This window comes from Benincasa hispida, chromosome 7, assembly GCF_027475165.1.
Source record: "Benincasa hispida cultivar pf3 chromosome 7, pf3_genome.v1.1, whole genome shotgun sequence".
Lineage (NCBI taxonomy): Eukaryota > Viridiplantae > Streptophyta > Magnoliopsida > Cucurbitales > Cucurbitaceae > Benincasa > Benincasa hispida.
In genome coordinates this window covers 52,590,089-52,596,429 of record NC_143484.1, presented here as the reverse complement: position 1 = coordinate 52,596,429, position 6,341 = coordinate 52,590,089, and positions in this window count along the sequence as shown.

Sequence of the window (6,341 nt, the reverse complement as noted above, 5' to 3'; positions counted from 1 at the left end):
AAATTCAACTTTTTTATATAAAAAAGATGAAACAATCCTAAAAAAACTATGAGAAAATAAATTTAGTTTTCAAACTAAATGTTTAACAAATAAGGCCTTAGACATCAAATGAAAATTAAAGTAAAAATATATAGATTTAAATCTTATTTAAGTCCTTGAACTTTAAACTTTGTTATATTTTGATCTCTAAACTTTCAAGAACATCCATATTAGTTCTTGAACTTTTAAAAAGTATTTATTTTGGTTCTTATTATTAAGATTATGTTAACGCTTTTAAAGATGAAATATGTTTAAGAATGAAATTGCATTTAGTATGGGTTTAGTAAGATGAAGATGGAGTAAAATATCAATAATCAATGTGCTAAAATAGTAAACAAGTAAAGTCTTGGACGAAAATGACTTTTGAGATCTCTTATAGAAAATTACTTTGCCACCTAACTCAAATTGAAACCTTAGATTTTTTTCAGTATGATTAACTTATTTAGGTGTTTATTCATCCAAAAATCACACGTCATTTTTTAAAGGTTCATAGAAATTTAATAATAGATACCAAAGTAAATATTTTTTAAAAAAGTTGAGAGATTAGAGTAAATGTTTTTTAAAGAACCAAGCAGAACAAGATTGAATTCATTTTTCATTCTTGTTAATTAGTTTGAAAATTGTAGGCCAAAAAATGGTTGTTAAAGCATGTGCAATTTTAGTCGTTGTGATTGGAATTGCTTCAATTCTTCTGTCGTTGGCTTTCTTTAGTGACTGGAAAACCAAAAATGAAGAATGGTTCAGGAAAAGATGATACATTCACAGTTTTGATTTTGAGCGAGATCCTGCTTTTTATTTTTGGAATCTCCGTAGTCCCTAATTTCCTGAATCTAATTATAATGTACTATTGTACTGTGGTGTCTTATTATCCTCTAATCTACTTATCATCCTATTAAAATACTTTTATCTTATTTTAAGTTTCTTTTTCTTGCTTACATTTAAGAATGGAGATCAAATCGTTAAAAAATCAATTTATATTCTTTAACTTGCAAAATGAAATAGTGATGTTAATTATTGTTATTTTTTTGGCATATAAGTTGGTTGTTTATGGACTTAATTTGTAGGATTTTTCTTTCACATGAATATAAGTTAAAATATTGTTTGGTCTCTATAGTATTTTGAAATGTTTAATTCTAGTTTATATACTTTTAATAAATCTTAATAAAACCTAATCATAGTTTATAACAAAAGCCCCTCATTAATAGTAAAGAACCAACTAGGCAAGTCAAAAGGATCCTATCAACTCCAAAATTAGCAAAAGACATGTCACTCAAGCTGACCGAATGCTACCTTGTTCGCTGATTTTGGATACTAAGCGAAGAACACAACATGGGCATTCTCCGACAAGGTGATAATCTAGTTCACTGAATTACTCAATTCAGATGAATCCCAACCCTCATGGCTAACAGAAGACCAGAGCAACATAGTCTGATTCCACAATAAAAGGAAATAAAGAACAAACACTAACCCCAAGCATAAGATTCGACAAGCCCCTAAATCATCGTAAGTGCTTCTAGGTCCTTAATCTCTTGTCTCATAGCCACCTTTTCGCATCCCGCACAGACAAGGGACTTAGTGGAGTCATGGACTATCCAATTGATCCCACTCACATCCTCATGATCGTTCTAGCATGCATTAACATTAGCTTCCAAAACCCGCCATCAAGTAGGGACCACGACACTAGACTCTGAAGAACTAAATTTAAGATTTATTAAAAATAAATTAAATTATCGTAAGTATATAAATTAAAACTAAATAAAAGTTTAGAGACTAAAATGATAGTCTAACCTATAAATATATAATATATGGAAAATATTTACTTCTATCCTTTATTTTAAAGTTTTCCCAATGCCAACGATAACTGTGTCAATCGTCAAATTTATGGGTATCCAAATGTGTTCTTACTTCCCATGGTCATATTTTCTTATAAGAAAACGTTATGGAGCTGTTTGTTTTTTGAGAATGTAGATAACCGAAATCTTAGATGGCTAGAATTATAAATATTAGGAATTATAGATGTCCGACATCTTTAGATTACTATTTTGTTTTATAGGAGTAGTTTTGCAGATATCTGTGAAAATTTTGATAACTATGTTTGTTTAGTAGGATTTCTACTCAAAAATAAATTTACATAAAATTTCAAGAATGCCCTTACGACAAAATGTAAAATGAGGATATCCTCAATTTGGGTATTTATTTTAATTATATAATGCAAATTAAGAGTAATATATATATATTAATTTTTTTTTTTAAAAAAAGACAAAATGTAAAATGAAGATACCGTCAACTTGGGAATCTAAGAAATCCATATTTCAGGAGTGCATAAAAAACTCTTCAGATGCCCTCCGTCTGGGCAATCTAGGATACTTGAAAATTTTCAGTTGTCGAGACATTTTACAATATCGCAAAACAAACACAATAATCTAAGATGTCCACGAAACAAACGACCCTTAAATGAACTTTTCCTATTATTAAGTATTAAATTAAAGCTTAAACATTTAATGGAATGTTGATTTGGCAAAATATTTTGGAAAAACTATAGAAAATTTTTTTTAAAAAAAATTAAATCGATAAATAAACATTTTGTACCATTTATACAAATTAGTATATTTATATTTATGTAATATTTATATTAGTGATTTAATTGTTTTTTTTTTTTTTTTCTTAAAGTATAATAGAAATGTCAATGTAGACCTACAAAAACGCAAAAATATGAATGAAAATATTGATATATCAGATAAAAATTTCGATATTCTAATTTAACATGATTTTATATTTTGTCCAAAATTGTATAAAACCCAATTTTCTAAATTACATCCCCATCTAAAACTTGTACGATATAAAACGTGTATAGGTTAATTTGGAAGAATTATTCAGTTGTCTTTTTTTTTTTTTTTTTTTTTTTTTTTTTTTTTTTGTAGCGTTATATTTGTTTGTTTTATATAGTTAATGTACTTTAGAGGGGTGATATTACCAAAAGAAACATTAATTATAAAATAGGAAAAAGGAGATAATAACAAACAAAACTATAAAAAGTATGAAACCAACAATTCATGAAATGAAATCAAGAACACGAATCAATCTTTAAAAAGTTATTAAGCCCATTCAAGGTACATTTAATCAAAATAAATACAAATTTTAACTCATTGAATTTGCTTATAGGTTTTCTTAAAATGAGATTCAACCAAACGAAGTTAAGCAAAATTTGTTCTTAATTTTTTTGTTTTTTATTTACGGATACATTGAAAATTAAAATCAAAAGAAAATGTAATAAGAATGAAAATAAAATATCCAAAAATTACCCGGTCTTAAAAGTACAAAAATCGAAATACAACTAAAACAAATAAATTAAAATGAATCAAAATAAAAAATATAAAGATTAAAATAGATTAATAATGTACGCAAGTCTTGATGACTTAAGTAATGAGGTAAGCATTTTGATTTTTTTTTTTTTTAATTTTTTAAAAATGAAATCTCAATAATATTATCATTGCCATTTAATAATTATTTCCTTATATATGAAGATTCCAAAAGAGCCTATTGGTCCTATTCTAAATTTTTCTCCCAACATTTATACCATATATAAATCCTTAAAGCAAATATGCTTTCCAATATTGAATAGAAACACCATGAACTCAAAGAACAAAGAGGCAATAATAATGGATATTGCTGCCCAAATTTTGGTGGACTCCCATGAGCTATGAAGTACAGATACTTCATATGAGATAAAAAATCCATATCAAATACGTATTGAATATCGATACTTCCAAATATTTTTTAGATACGTATCTGAACACGCGATTTGACGTATCTATTTTTACGCGTACCTTTTTTTCAAAGAAAAAAGACAAGCAACTATCTAATCTTTTCCAATCTAAAACTAGACAACCTATTTAAAGAGCTAGTCCAAAACTAAAATGAAAAAATATAAATAAAAGACCAAACCCTAGAATCATCTAATCTTCATATTCACATTTGAGTCCCCACAAAGTCCACCAAAATATAAACCATTTGGATATCTTCAACAATTCAATGACTCTTCGTTTATCTTCATACTTCTTCCTCTAATCTTCTTCTTCTTCTTTGTAATATGAGTCACTTTTCTATTGCATTTTATTAACTATTGTACTTCAACATCTTAGATGTTGCTTTTTTTATATTGTATTTCAGTGTTTGTATTATATTTTGTACTATTATTATTAACTTATATGCTAAATTTATCTATATCCTAGATTTTTTTTAAGAAAAAGAAAATGTATATTCAATGTATCAGTATCCTCATTTTTTATAAATATATATATTAAAAAAATATACAAAAAAAAAGTATATCCTTAGACGTATCCGTATCTTAGTTTTTTTTAAAATTGAAGAATTATCATATCCGATACTATCCGTATCGTATAACCGTATATGTGTCTGTGCTTCATAGTCTATGAAGATCCAAAGATTCATGAGGTCCCAAGGGATTCAAGGTCCTTACAAATTCATACAAGGCAACATGAGAGAGATGTACACTAAAAGAATGCAAGCCATTGCTACCCTTATGGAGCTCTCCCACAATATACTTCCTAGAGTTATACCTCATGTTCATTCTTGGCTCAATGATTACAGTACGATGTCAAAATTGCTCTACTATGTTTTAGTTTTAGGTTAAAAAACACTTTTGGTTTCTAAACTTTCATGAAAGTAACAATTTAGTCATTTAATTTTGGTTTGTAATGATTTAGTCTTTGAACTTTCAATTTTGTAACAATTTAATCCTTAAACTTTAATATGTAACAAGTTAGTCTTTGTATTTTCAAATTAACAATTTAGTCCTTAATGTGAAAAAAAATCATTAAAATATGTTAATTTTTATTATTTTATGATGTAACTTTGTATTTTGTAAAAATATTGAGTCTCTAATTAATTTATTGGTTTATTTGTGCAAAAATTCTCATTAAATCTTTACACTAATTTCTGCAATAGGGGACCAATTTGTTACAAATTCTAAAGTTCAAGGACTAAATTGTTATTTTCATGAAAATTTAGGGACCAAAAGTTTTCTTTAACCATTAAAACTAACCTAAAACATCATGGACTAAAATTGTAATTTAACATAAAAAGTTAGGAAAATTACTTGGGTATATTGTAGGTTATACTCATTCTTGTGCATCTAAGCCAATTGTGTCCAATCATAATTTACCACATCACAAACTTTCTTTCTTTTTAATTTTTTATGTGTACGATTAGAATAGAATGCACAAAAATGAGTACATCTTTGGTCGATGCACCCAGGTATTCTTAAAAAATTATAAGGTCAAATTTTATCCCTTAAAAAAGTATCCTTTCAGTTGTACCCTATGACGAATTAATCATAGGATAGCGATGCAAAATTTTCCCAGAGTCAGGGACCCGAGAATACCTGGTAGTAGAGTTACTTACTGAGTTTTATGCTCATTCTTTATTTTGTTATGTTTTCTAGGTAAGGGTAAGGGGCACATCGGCGAATGACATGAGGAATTTGTGACTGTGCCACTGGAACTAGTCAGATGCTTCCGCTCATGTTTTCATGTTTTAATCTCAGTTTTACCGTTGAATTTAGAAACTTTTGATTTTGGAAACTATTGGATATTTTAGATAAAATTTCCGGTGCCGTTTTATATATATTTTTTATAAGGTAGCTTGATCAAAGATTTTCAATCATTTAGATTTAATAAAAGTTCTTTATTTTATAAAATTCACTTGATTTTAGTTAATTCATAAAAAGTGTCATTTTGAGATGTATGGATACATGTAATAACAACCTAGTTCAAGTTCTAGAGAGCCGGGTAGTTACGGTTATGTTCTATTTGATTTTGAGGTAATAACAGAGTGCTGGTTTAAATAGACCGGTCGTCGCTCTCGTGGCGGTGGTGACCAGATATTAGTGGTCATTGACTTGGGAGTTAAGAAGCATATGTGATGGAATCGTTTACAGTAAAAAGTGACACTACGAATTCGAAAGGGAAGTGATACAATATTTAATTTAATTTAACCTATTCTAATTTATCATCAAAATGTGACATCATATTCATATACGTATATTATTTGGTTATTTAATCACCAATTGATTATAACTAAATGAACCTATACATGGTATGAAACTTGATGAGGCCTACTAACTAACTCTTGGTCGTCCGAAACAAGGTAAGAATCATTCAATCATGTATAAAAGGGTTTTGTTTATTCAGTTTAAATGAATCAAATCTCAAGTCTTAGCAGTCATTCAAGTTATTCAATCAATCACTTAATTAAGGGTTGGGGTTGGGTTGGAAACTTTA